This window comes from Caretta caretta, chromosome 7, assembly GCF_965140235.1.
Source record: "Caretta caretta isolate rCarCar2 chromosome 7, rCarCar1.hap1, whole genome shotgun sequence".
Classification (NCBI taxonomy): domain Eukaryota; kingdom Metazoa; phylum Chordata; order Testudines; family Cheloniidae; genus Caretta; species Caretta caretta.
In genome coordinates this window covers 120619891-120633200 of record NC_134212.1, presented here as the reverse complement: position 1 = coordinate 120633200, position 13310 = coordinate 120619891, and the positions used below count along the sequence as shown (strand labels likewise).

Here is a 13310-nt window from a genome sequence, read left to right as displayed (position 1 = left end):
GGCAATCAGTTGCTAGCTGTTCAGCTATCCCTCCCCCCACTGCCATGTGCTGCTCCTGCCCTCTGCCTTGGAGCTGCTCCCCAAGACTCCTGCTTGCTGGGGGGGGGGGGGTAAGGGGAAGAAGAAGGGGGCTAATGGCAGAGTATCCCCCTCCCCCCTGCTCCTGCACCCCACTTACCCCATCTTCCATAGAGCATGGGGGACACATGGACAGAGATCTAATTAACAAGGCAGTGTACTTCTGACCCCACGCTTCATACTTAAAGGGAAAATGCACATTTCTATTTCTCAAACACACACAGGGTGGGTGTCTCTGTCTGCCCTCCCTCCTTTCCTTCTGCCTTGTAGAGTGTGAGTGTTAAAATTTCCCTGGAACCTAACCCCCTCATTTACATTAAGTCTTATGGAGGAATTGGATTCGCTTAACATCGTTTCGCTTAAAGTCGCGTTTTTCAGGAACAGAACTACAACATTAAGTGAGGAGTTTCTGTAGAACATATTTATGCACATAAAGTACCAATGAAATTAGGAAGTGTTTCAAGTGTATGAAACAAAGCAGAGGCCAAATAATGATTTTTAAAAGCCTGTATTCTAAGTGGAACTGGATTATTAAGAAGAAAAATATGCATCTTTCCTATTATGCCTATTATACTAGAATGAAACAATCAGTGGTTGAATTAGGCTATTCAAAATGCATGTTTCAAGATACCTAGCCACATACAATTTGTGTGTAACGATAAATATTTTTGTTCATGATCGTCTAACCATTTCTGGTATAATCAGTAATAAACCTGTGTGGCAGATAAGATACAATTTAACAGAAAGAGAAGGTTACTCACCCTGTGCAGTAACTGAGGTTCTTTGGGATGGATGTCTCTGTGGGTGCTCCACTTCAGGGGTTGGTGCGTCCCTATGCCTTTGATCGGAGAATTTCAGCAGCAGTGTCTGTCCGGGTCACACATGCGTTGTCCCCATCTCACAGCGCTGTCAGCACCTATCTAGCATGTGCTAACCAACCACCCTCAGTTCCTTTTCTTCTGTAGAGTCTGGAAATTGAACTCCAACATAGAGGGGAGGAGGGGAGGTAGTGGAGCACTCACATGGACATAGACATCCATCTTGAAGAACTTCAGTTACTGAGCAAGGTGAGTAACATTCTCTTCTTCTTTGAGGCATATCCCTGTGGGTGCTCCACTTCAAGTGACTATCGAGCAGTACCCCACATTGGATGGAAGGGGCTTCAGAGTTGCCTGTATACGTGATGATAACACTGCAAGACCTAGGAATGCATCCGATCTTGAGCGCTGGTCGATTACAAAACACTGTGCCAACTAATGGCACTAATTTGTTTATTCTGGCACCATATGTGGAATATCTTCCATTTGTGAAGGTAAGTATTGCATGTGGTTGTCCTTCTACTGTTTAGTAATATGTCTTTAACTTGTTCCGAACATGCCAGTTCATCATGATGGAACCATATAGGAGCCATACTCTGAGATGAAGTCTCTCCAGGTATGGGTGGTGAACTCGTCCAGCATCCTGTGATAGAAGGTTTGGCAGAGGTGGAAGGGTGTGTGATGCGTATACCATCATCTGCAATAGGTACGAGTACCAAGTCTGTCTGGGCCACATTGGGGTTATCAATATGTTTTTGGCCTCATTGGTACATATTTTGTGTATCACCCTTGATAACAGAGAGATCGGGGGAATGCGTATCACAAGGGTGCTGAGGAGGAAGGCATCCCTCAAGGATTGGGCCCCAAACCTGCTCTTGAGCAGAATTGTGGGCATTTGTAGTTCTGGGATGTTGTGAAGAGGTCGATGGATGGGTGACCCCAGTGTTTGAAGAATATGTTTCTTCAACCACATTGTTTAGTTCCCATTCATGATCCTGGGAAAATTCTCTGCTCAGTGTATCTGCTGTAGTATTTTGACGACCTGGAAAGTATGAGGCTGAGATTCTGACATTGTGCCGGATACACAATAGTTTCATACCTTCGGTGCATAGGGAGTGCGAATGCGCCTCTCCCTGTCGGTTTATATAAAACATGCAGGCAACGTTGTCTGTCAATATCTGTATTATGACAAAGTCAAGCTGGACAGCTGCAAAAGGGTCCTGGAAGGCTGATATGTTAGCCCTAGAATGTTAAAGGCCCTTTTTCCTACAAGCTGAGAAGGGGTTACCTCAGATCAATTAGGGACACCTGAATCCAATTAAGGGCTGCCTGAGGCCTTTAAAAACCCCTCCTCTGGGCAGAAAAAAGTGGGAAGAGAGAGAGAGACAAGCTATTGCCAGGCTAGTGTCAGCAGGGAAATAAGCTTCTCCAAGGTGACAGTTTGTGCTCCTTCCCATAGGGGAACAGCCAAACCTGAGTGCCTGCTATGGGAAGGACTGACAGCCCAGGGCAAGCAGCAGAACAACACCCTGCCCCAGCAAGGGGTCAGAGAAAGGTATCCCCCTTTGTTTTTGTGTTTATAGGACTGTTTCTTTTTTGTTTCGTGAAGGATCGCCCCGTAGGCCAACCCTGGGACCTACCTTGAAAACACAGCCAAAGGAGCACAGAAGAGGGAAGGCAAACACTGCCCAGCGTGGGACTGATTTACCCCAGACCCATCATCGCCAGAGGGGGAAGTGCCTTGGAGGTGCCTTGCCACAGTATATTCTCGTTCCTGATCAATGGCAAGAAATGCAAGCCTGCGTTGCGAACTGCATGCAATTCTAAGAGGTTTATGTGTTACAGAGTCTCAGAGGAAGACCACCTGCCCTGAATTGTGTGGTGTTGTAGATGGGCTCCCCAGCCTATCAAGGAGGCATTGGTTGTGATTATTATTGAAGGAGGAGTCTGGATAAAAGGGACTCCTGCGCACAAGTTGGTTTGCGTCCAGCCGTGTAGAGTTTGATTTTAATCGGCATTGCCAGGCGTCTGTTTAGGCTGTGTTTATGTGGTACATAGATAGTTCTTTGCCAGCCCTGAAGACAGCGCATGTGAAGATGCACATGTTGTACCACGAATGTGGTTGCCACCATATGTCCTCATAGTTGGAGGCAGGTTCGGGCCAATATGTATGGACACTTCAGTGACGAAGAAATGAGGTTGGTTGGAGTGATGAACCTGTTCGTTGGTAATAATGCTCTGGCTTCCAGAGAGTCTACCTGGGCTTCAATGAAGTCTAACATCTGTATGGGGTTTAGAGTTGATTTTTGTATGCTTATCTGTAAACCCAGTCTCAGGAAGAGGTTGAGTGTCCTGTGAGTAATGTTAAGGGCGTCCAAGTGGGAGCTTTTAATAGATAATAGTCCAGATGGGAGAGTATTGTTACCTCTTGTTTGCGGAGATGTGCCACCGCGAGAATTTTGAAGAACACTCGCAGTGCTGTCAAGAGACTAGGCCCTGGTCTACACTACGAGTTTAGGTCGAATTTAGCAGCATTAGGTCGATTTAACCCTCCACCCGTCCACACGACCAAGCCTGTTTTGTCGACTTAAAGGGCTCTTAAAATTGATTTCTGTACTCCTCCCCAGTGGGGGGAGTAGCTCTAAAATCAACCTCGCGGGTTCGAATTTGGGGTTGTGTGGACACAATTCAACGGTGTTGGCCTCCGTGAGCTATCCCAGAGTGCTCCATTGTGACCGCTCTGGAGAGCACTCTCAACTCAGATACACTGGCCAGATAGACAGGAAAAGCCCCGGGAACTTTTGAATTTTATTTCCTGTTTGGCCAGTGTGGCAAGCTGATCAGCAAAGGTGACCATGCAGAGCTCATCAGCACAGCTGACCATGGAGTCCCTGAATCACAAAAGAGCTCCTGCATGGACTGAACAGGAGGTACTGGATCTGATTGCTGTATGGGGAGAAGAATCTGTGCAGGCAGAACTCCATTCCAAAAGATGAAATGCCAATATATTTGCCAAAATCTCCAAGGGCATGATGGACAGAGGCTACAACAGGGACACACAGCAGTGCTGCGTGAAAGTTAAGGAGCTGAGGCAAGCCTACCAAAAAACAAAGGATGCAAACGGTCGCTCTGGATCAGAGCCCCATACATGCCGCTTCTATGATGAGCTCCATGCAATTCTAGGGGGAGCCCCTACCACTTCCCCACCACTGTCTGTGGACACCTGCAAGGGGGGAATCTCATGCAACAGGGATGAGGATTTTGTAGATGATGAGAAGGAGGAGGTTGAGGATAGCACACACCAGGCAAGCAGAGAATCCCTTCTTCCTGGCAGCCAGGAACTGTTCATCACCCTGGAGCCAATACCCTCCCACCCCTCCCAAGGTGGACTCCCAGACCATGAAGCCGGAGAAGGCACCTCTGGTGAGTGTATCTTTCTAAATATAATACAGGGTTTAAAAACAAGCGTGTTTAATGATTAGTTTGCCCTGAAGACTTGGGATGCATTTGCGGCCAGTATAGCTACTGGAAAAGTCTGTTAACATGTCTGGGAATGGAGCGGAAATCCTCCAGGGACATCTCCATGAAGCTCTTCTAGAGGTACTCTCTGTGTTAGCCTCAGGAGAGTGATATCATTCATGGTCACTGGTTGAAATACAGGAAATTTGTTTAAGGGGACATTCAGAGGTGCCCGTTCCTGCTGGGCTGTTTGCATTTGGCTGAAAAGAAATCATCCTTGCTGTTAGCCACGCGGTGGGGGGAGGCCCATTCATGCTGAGCTATTCGTGTTGGGCTGACAGGGATCTTCCCTGATACTAGCCATGCGGGGTGGTGGTGGTGTGTGAAGCGATCATCCCAGAGAATTGGAGGGTGGGGGTTGGGTTGTGCTGCACATTTACCCTAAAACCACAGCCCCTCCTTTTAAATGGCCAACCCAACAGGTTTTGCTTGGTATGGGAAAGGAGGGCACTGCTGTTTGAAACCGTTCCCACATGTTAAGAAGGGTGAAAAAGTCAAAACCCTTTGCCTTACCATGGCTGCCTGCAAGCCGAATTCTGTTGCCCAGCTGAGCATGTGTGATGTCTCACACCAAACCGGCAAGCACTCAATACAAGAGGAAAAATGTGACCTTGTACCAAAAGCACATGTGCTATGTAATATGAATTGCTTGATTCAGTGTGAAATAGTCTTTCCTTTGTTCTCTAAAATGTATCTTTTTAAATACTACTCTCCCTTTTTTTCCTCCCGCAGCTGAAAATGTTTCTATGCTCCCCCTATCATCTCCGTCCCAGAGGCTAGCGCAGATTAGAAGGTGAAAAAAATGCACTGGCGATGAAAAATTCTCAGAGCTCATGTGGTCCTCCCGCACTGACAGAGCTCAGCAGAATGCGTGGAGGCAAACAATGGCAGAGTCCAGGAAAGCATTAAATGAACGCAATGAGAGGAGGCAGAAACGTGATGAAAGGAGGCAGGATGCAATGCTGAGTCTAATGGGGGAGCAAACTGACATGCTTAGGCGTCTGGTGGAGCTGCAGGAAAGGCAGCAGGAGCACAGACTGCCACTGCAGACCCTGTATAACTGCCTGCCCTCCTCCCCAAGTTCCATATCCTCCTCACCCAGACGCCCAAGAACGCTGGGGGGGAGGCTACAGGCACCCAGCCACTCTACCCCAGAGGATTGCCCAAGCAACAGAAGGCTGGCATTCAATAAGTTTTGAACTGTAGTGTGGCCTTGTCCTTCCCGCCTCCCCTCATCCACCACCCCACCTGGTGCTTTCCTCCTCACCCACCCCTCCCGGGCTACCTTGCAAGTTTTTCCCCTATTTGTGTGATGAATTAATAAAGAATGCATGATTTTGAAACAATAATGACTTTATTGCCTCTGAAAGAGGTGATTGAAGGAGGGAGGTTGGTTGGCTTACAGGGAAGTAAAGTCACCCAAGGGGGCAGGTTTTCATCACAGAGAAACTAACAGAACTGTCACACCGTAGCCTGACCAGTCATGAAACTGGTTTCCAAAGCTTCTCTGAGGCGCAGGGGACCCAGCTCTTCTAATCACCTTGGTGTCTGGCTGCAAGTAATCGGCTGCCAGGCGATTTGCCTCAACCTTCCACCCCGCCATAAACGTCTCCCCCTTACTCTCACAGATATTGTGGAGCACACAGCAAGCAGCAATAACAATGGGAATATTGGTTTCGCTGAGGTCGAACCTAGTCAGTAAACTGCGCCAGCGAGCTTTTAACGTCCAAATGCACATTCTAACACCATTCTGCATTTGCTCAGCCTATAGTTGAACTGCTCCTTACTACTGTCCAACGTGCCTGTGTATGGCTTCATGAGCCATGGCATTAAGGGGTAGGCTGGGTCCCCAAGGATAACTATAAGCATTTCGACATCCCCAACGGTTATTTTCTGGTCTGGGAATAAAGGCCCTTGCTACAGCTGTTCATACATACCGGAGTTTCTGAAGATGCAAGCATCATGCACCTTTCCCGGCCATCCCACATTGATGTCGGTGAAATGTCCTTTGTGATCCACCAGTGCTTGCAGCACCATTGAAAAGTACCCCTTGCGGTTTACGTACTGGCTGCCAAGGTGGTCCAGCCCCAAGATAGGGATATGCGTTCCATCTATCGCCCCACCACAGTTTGGAAATGTGCAGGTCATAGTGGATGGCTTTGCTGCAGTGGGGTTCCCTGAGTCACTACCCTTGATAGCAGCAGCTCAGTGATTGCGTTGGCTACTTGGATCACAGCCCCCACAGTAGATTTACCCACTCCAAATTGATTCCCGACTGACCGGTAGCTGTCTGGCGTTGCAAGCTTCCAGAGGGCTATCGCCACTCACTTCTCAACTGTGAGGGCTGCTCTCATCTTGGTATTCTTGTGCTTCAGGGCAGGGGAAAGCAAGTCACAAAGTTCTATGAAAGTGCCCTTACACATGCGAAAGTTTCACAGCCACTGGGAATCATCCCAGACCCGCAACACAATGCAGTCCCACCACTCTGTGCTTGGTTTCAGAGTAGCAGCCGTGTCTCTAAGGTGCCACAAGTACTCCTTTTCTTTTTGCAGTCTGTGCTTGTTTCCCGGGCCCAGAATCAGCGTTCCACAGCATGAACCTGCCCCATTACCACCATGATGTCCAAATTGCCAGGGCCCATGCTTTGAGAGAAGTCTGTGTCCATGTCCTCATCACTATTGTGTTCGCGCTGTTGTCGCCTCCTCGCCTGCTTTTGCAGGTTCTGCACATACTGCAGGATAATGCGCGAGGTGTTTTCAATGCTCACAACAGCAGCAGTGAGCTGAGGGGGCTCCATGCTTGCCGTGGTATGGCGTCTGCAGGAGAGCAGAGTTGCAGTGGAAGTGGTGGATGACGACGGATGCCACAAGAATAGATATTTATACAGAACGACAAGAGGATCTGCGAGGTGGATTCATGGCACCAGGAGAGCATAGTTGCAGCGAAAGCGGTGGATGATGATGACAGTTAGCAGTCCTACTGCACTGTCTGCTGTCAGCAGTATGGTGTCTGCACGGAAAAAAGGCACAAAACGATTGTCTGTCATTGCTTTCATGGAGGGAGGGGCAACTGACAACATGTGACAATGTTTTTGCCCCATCAGGCATTGGGAGCTCAACCCAGAATTCCAATGGGCAGCGGAGACTGCGGGAACTGTGGGATAGCTACCCACAGTGCAACGCTCCAAAAGTCGACGCTAGTCAGGGTAGCGAGGACGCACTCCACCGACTTAATGCGCTTAGTGTGGACATACGCAATCAACTGTATAAAATGGATTTCTAAAAATCAACTTCTATAAGATTGACCTAATTCCGTAGCGTAGACATACCCTGAGAGGCAGAACTTTGTATTGGTATTGTTCTGTTCCCAGAGTAAACCTGAGAAACCTCTTGTGAGTGGGGTATATGGTAACATGGAAATAGGGGTCTTGGAGGTTGAGGGCTGAAAACCAGTCTCCCTGTTCCAGTGCTGGTATTATTGTTGCTAGTGTGACCATCTGGAACCATTGGAGCTTTACAAATCTGTTGAGTTTTCTGAGGTCTATAGTAGTCCTCCATCTTCTGTTCTTCTGGGTTTAGAAGTACTGGGAATAAAAGCCCTTCCCTCAGTGTTGAGATGGTACTGGTTCTATGGTGTCCAGATGTAATAGGTGGTTTACTTCCTGCCATGGAAGTTGTTTATGAGAGGGGTCCCTAAAGAGGGACTGGGGAGGGATGGAGATGAACTGTATCACATAGCCTTATGGATTATTTCTAGGACCCATTTGTCTGTGGTGATGGAAGTCCATGCCAAAGAGAAAGGGGTCAAATGGTGGCCAAAATGGGGGATGGACAATGACGTCAGCACTGGCGGGTGGAGGAGGTTGCTCGGACTCTCAACCAAACTCTCAAAATTGTTGTAAAGCAGAGGATGGTTGAGAAGCAGATGATTGAGGTGGATGTGGTCGACACCTCAAAGATCTCTGCCTCTGTTGCTGTGTCTTGTAGTGTATCTGTTGTTGAGTGTATGGGGCATATCATGCATAGGCACTGACTCTGTGGGTGCTCCGGGGCTGGAGCACCCATGGGGAAAAATTGGTGGGTGCTCTGCACCACTGGCAGCTCCCACCCCATCCCAGTTCAACTCTGCTCTGCCTTCCCCTGAGCGCGCTGCTGCTCCGCTTCTCCCACTAGCTCCCAGCGCTTGCCATGCGAAACAGCTGTTTCACGGCGGCAAGCGCTGGGAGGGAGGTGGGAGAAGGGGGAACGCAGTGCACTCCGGGAAGAGGTGGGGCCGGGGCGGGGATTTGGGGAAGGGGTCCAATAGGGGCAGGGAGGGGGCGGAGTTGGGGAGGGGACTTTGGGGAAGGGGTTGGGATGGGGGCAGGGCAGAGGCAGAGCCAGGAGCAAGCACCCACCGGCACCTGCAAAAGTTGGCACCTATGATATCATGTGCTCTGGTAGGGATAATATCTACCCTGTTTTCTGTTCATTGCAGGTGTGTATATCCCCAATATGCAGAGAGATGCCCGAGAGTCCTTCAGGGTGTGGAGGGCTTCATCTCTCTTCGAGGCAAACAGTTTCTGGCCATCAAAGGGGCGGTCCTCCACTGTGGACTGTACTTCTTGGGCAAACAGGACAGGTGAAGCCACGATGCTCGGCACATAACAATGACTGTGGTCGCAGATCGTGCCACTGCATCTGCCACATCTAGGGATGCCTACAGGACGGTTCTGGCCAGAAGCTGACCCTTAGTTAAAAAGGATTTGATTTGGTCCCTTTTCTCTTCTGGGATCTCATTAATAAATTCTGCAAGTTTGGAGTAGTTTACATGGTTGTCCTTTACCATTAATGCTGAGTAACTGGCAATTCAAAATTGCAGGGTTGCTGATGAGTAGGCCTTGTGGCCAAAAAGGTCTAGTTGTTTCCACTCCTTGTCATATGGGGTGAATCTATAATGTTATTGCTGCTTGAGTGGTTGACAACTGGAGAGTTTGGTGCTGGGTGGGAAAATAAAATGTCCATCCCTTTTGAGGGGACAAAATACTTTTTATCAGCTCTCTTGCAGGTAGGCAGCATTGTTGCCAGGGCGTGTCATATGGTTTTGGCTAGTTCCATGAGTGCATCGTTTATTGGAAGTGCTATTTTTGAAGCCAACAAGGTTTGCAGAATGTCTAGCAACTTATGTTGGGACTCTGGGACCTCCTCTAGAGGGATCTCTAGGCCATCTGCAACTCTCCTGAAGGGTTCTTGAAAGTGTTTGAAATCGTCCGCACCTGTGGGTGGTGGAGCATTATGGCCTCGACTGGGGAAGAGGAGGAAATACCGGCAGGTGGTGTCCTGTCCTGTCCTGTTCCAGGGCTTCCTCTTGTTCCTCAAAGCTTTCCCTCAATGGGCTCTAATGATGCACCCACAGAGGATGGTGGAGGAGAACTAATTCTTTCCCTGTAGGGGCTTGGGATATTGCCTCCTGTATGCAGCCCAGGGGTCCCAATAAGGCCAGGGTGTTGGGAACGGCCCAGGTGGAGGGATCCACAGGTGTCCATACCAGGTCTGGATGTCAGGTCTGGGATGAGGTCTTGGCCATACAGGTGACCCTATTGCGGTAGGTTGGACAGGAGAGGAGTGGTGCGATGAGAAAACACCCTGCTGCTCATTATCCTCCTCCTTGCAGGAAAATGGAGGGGCCAGTGGTGAAGCAGCTTGGCCTGGGACCGTGCATACCGGGGATATGTCAATGCCAAAGAGGCAGGGATTCAGGTGCTGATGATATAAGGAAGTCCTTGTGTTGCAGAAAATGGCATGGTGCTGACAGTTTTGGCACTGAAGTGTTCAGTTCCGACAGTGCTGTTGCAGCTGCAGACGCTGGACACCTGTGTGCTCTGCGTTGTCGGAACAGGTGGTGGTGCCCGGGGGAGAGTCTCGGTGCTGCGTCTTTTGGCAGTTCCATTGATACTGCAACGGAGGAGATGAGCTTTTGTTTGCCTCTTGACTCAGAGTCTGCAGGCTTGGATTTGTCAGATGTCACAGCACGGGCAGTACCAGAGGATCCTGGTGCTTCATAAGTACTCAGCTGTGGTGCGGTCAGTACTGAGGATAAAGAATGAGCCAGAGACTGCTTCTTTTTCAGTGGCACTTTCCAAGGAGAAGTTGCTGCTCTTTTCCTTGTTACTCTTTTTGAGGAATGAGCCTTCCTCTGAGAGGAGGGTGAAGTCTCTGGAGAATTCTGTCCAGAGAGCATCTGCTGGCTGGGATCAGATGCCGGGCGCAGAATCTTTGCCATAAGGATAAGTTTTAGATGCAGGTCTCTGTCCTTCCTGGTGAGCCTTTACATTGCTGTAGTGAGAACACTTTTGTGGGATGTGTGTCTCACCTAAGCATCGCACACATAGAAAGTGACCGTCCAATACTGGGATTGGTTCCTGGCAAGAAAAGCAGCACTTGAAGCCCGGTGAATCGAAAATGGTTTGAACTATGACAGTTCAGCCCTGCGTGTGAGCACAAACTATGGTAAGGGTAAGAAATACATGAAATTTTTTTCGAGAAATATAATGGAGGAAGAAAAAGGGTAAGTATAGAATCATAGAAGACCAGGGTTGGAAGAGACCTCAGGAGACCATCCAGCTTCAAGCAGGATCAACACCAACGAAATCATCGCAGCCAGGGCTTTATCAAACCGGGCCTTAAAAACCTCTAAGGATAGAGATTCCACTACCGCCCTAGGTAACGCATTCCAGTGCTTCACCACCCTCCTAGTGAAACAGTGTTTCCTAATATCCAACCTAGACCTCCCCCACTGCAACTTGAGATTATTGCTCCTTGTTCTGTCATCTGCCACCACTGAGAACAGCCGAGCTCCATCCTCTTTGGAACCCCCTTCAGGTAATTGAAGGCTGCTATCAAATCCCCCCCTCACTCTTCTCTTCCGCAGATTAAACAAGTCCAGTTCCCTCAGCCTCTCCTCGTAAGACATGTGCCCCAGCCTCCTGATCATTTTCGTTGCCCTCCGCTGGACTCTCTCCAATTTGTCCACATCCTTTCTGTAGTGGGGGGCCCAAAACTGGACGCAATACTCCAGATGTGGCCTCACCAGTGCTGAATAGAGGGGAATAATCACTTCCCTTGATCTGCTGGCAATGCTAACTAGTAAACAAACAATTGCTCTAACTATTCTACACAGTAAATAAAGATATCAGCTATCACACTGCTGGGAGATTCATCTCAGGCCGATGATAGCTGAGAAAGAACTGAGGAGGGTCGGGTCATGGCTCTTCCCTGACCCCTCTCTAATTTATCAACATCCTTCTTGAATTAAGGGCACCAGAATTGGACACAGTATTCCAGCAGCAGTTGCACCAGTGCCACAAACAGATAAAATAGCCTTTCTACTTCTACTTGAGATTCCTGTTTATGCATTGCAGGATCCCATGTGCTTTTTTGGCCACTGCATCACATTGGGAGCTCATGTTCAGCTGATTATCCACCACAACTTTCAAATCTTTTTCAGAGTCACTATTTCCCAGGATGGAGTCCTGCATCCTACAAGTATGGCCTGCATTCTTCGTTCTTATATATGTATATACATTTAGCTATATTAAAATGCATGTTTGCTTGCACCCAGTTTACAAAGAGATCCAGATCAATCTGAATCAATGACCCATAACTCTTTATTATTTACCACTCCCCCAAGATTTGTGTCATCTGCAACTTTATCACTGATTTTATGTTTTCTTCCAGGTCATTGATAAAAATGTTACATAGGATAGGGCCAAGAACTGACCCCTGTGGGGCTCCACCGGAAAAACATCTGATAATTTCCCCTTTACAATTACATTTTGAGACCTATCAGCTAAAGTTTTCTAAACAAAATGTCACGTGCTACCAAGTCAAAAGCCTTATAGAAATCTAAGTATATTACATGCACACGATTGCCTTTATCAACCAAACTTGTAATTTCATTTAAAAAAAAAAAAGCAAGTTTGACAGGATCTGTCATCTATAAACCCATGTTGATTTGGGTTAATTACATTACCCTCCTTTAATTTTTTATTAATCGAGTCCCATATTAGCCACTCCATTATCTTGCCCAGGATTGATGTCAGGCTGACAGGACTATAATTTCCCAGGTCATCCTGTTTATCCTTTTTAAAAACTTCACACACTAGCTTCCTTCCAGTCTTCTTGAACTTCCCTGGTGCTCCAAGACTGGTTGAAAAGAATCATTAATGGCCCAGCATGCTCCTCAGCCAGCTTTTTTAAAACTCGTGGATGCAAATTATCTGGACCTGCTGATCTTAAAATGCCTAACTTTAGTAGCTTCTGAGAGATACAGGCAAGTCGCATCATATGCGCATTTAACTTATGCGAATTCAACGTGCTTGGCAAAAAAAAAAGAAAAAAAAAGAAAAAAGAATGATTCCGCCCACCATTCCACTCAATGAGCATATGCCCCAGAGCGAGCGTGAGATGGGAGACGTGAATCTGCTGTTCCCTCTTTTGGTCTCAGTTCCCGCATGCCTCTCTCAGCAGTGGAGTACAGGAGTAGACGGGAGAGCACTCAGGAGTCGATTTATCACGTCTAGACTAGATGCGATAAATCGATCCCCACTGGATCGATCACTGCCCACTGATCCGGTGGGTAGTGTAGACATAGTGTGAGCATCTTGCCACGCTGAGTGGATTCTAGTGCAAGGGTTGGCAACCTTTGAGAAGTGGCATGCCAAGTCTTCATTAATTTAAGGTTTGGTGTGCCAATAATACATTTTACATTTACCTGGGCTGGCGGCCGGAACCCCAGACTGGCAGTGGGCTGAGCGGCGCCGGCAGCCAGGACTGCTCAGACCATTGCTGGCCCTGAGTTCCATTCATCCAGGCTGGCAGCGGGCTGAGCAGGCCTGGCAGCCGGGACCCTCTGCTA

The 13310-nt window shown here is 48.3% G+C and overlaps 1 protein-coding gene across 4 annotated transcripts in view; it reads right to left on the bottom strand.

The window, feature by feature from the left end:
- Positions 1-13310, bottom strand: part of CFAP43 (cilia and flagella associated protein 43) — a 94906-nt gene that overhangs the window by 28800 nt on the left and 52796 nt on the right. The gene's annotated exons all lie outside the window — the stretch shown is intronic.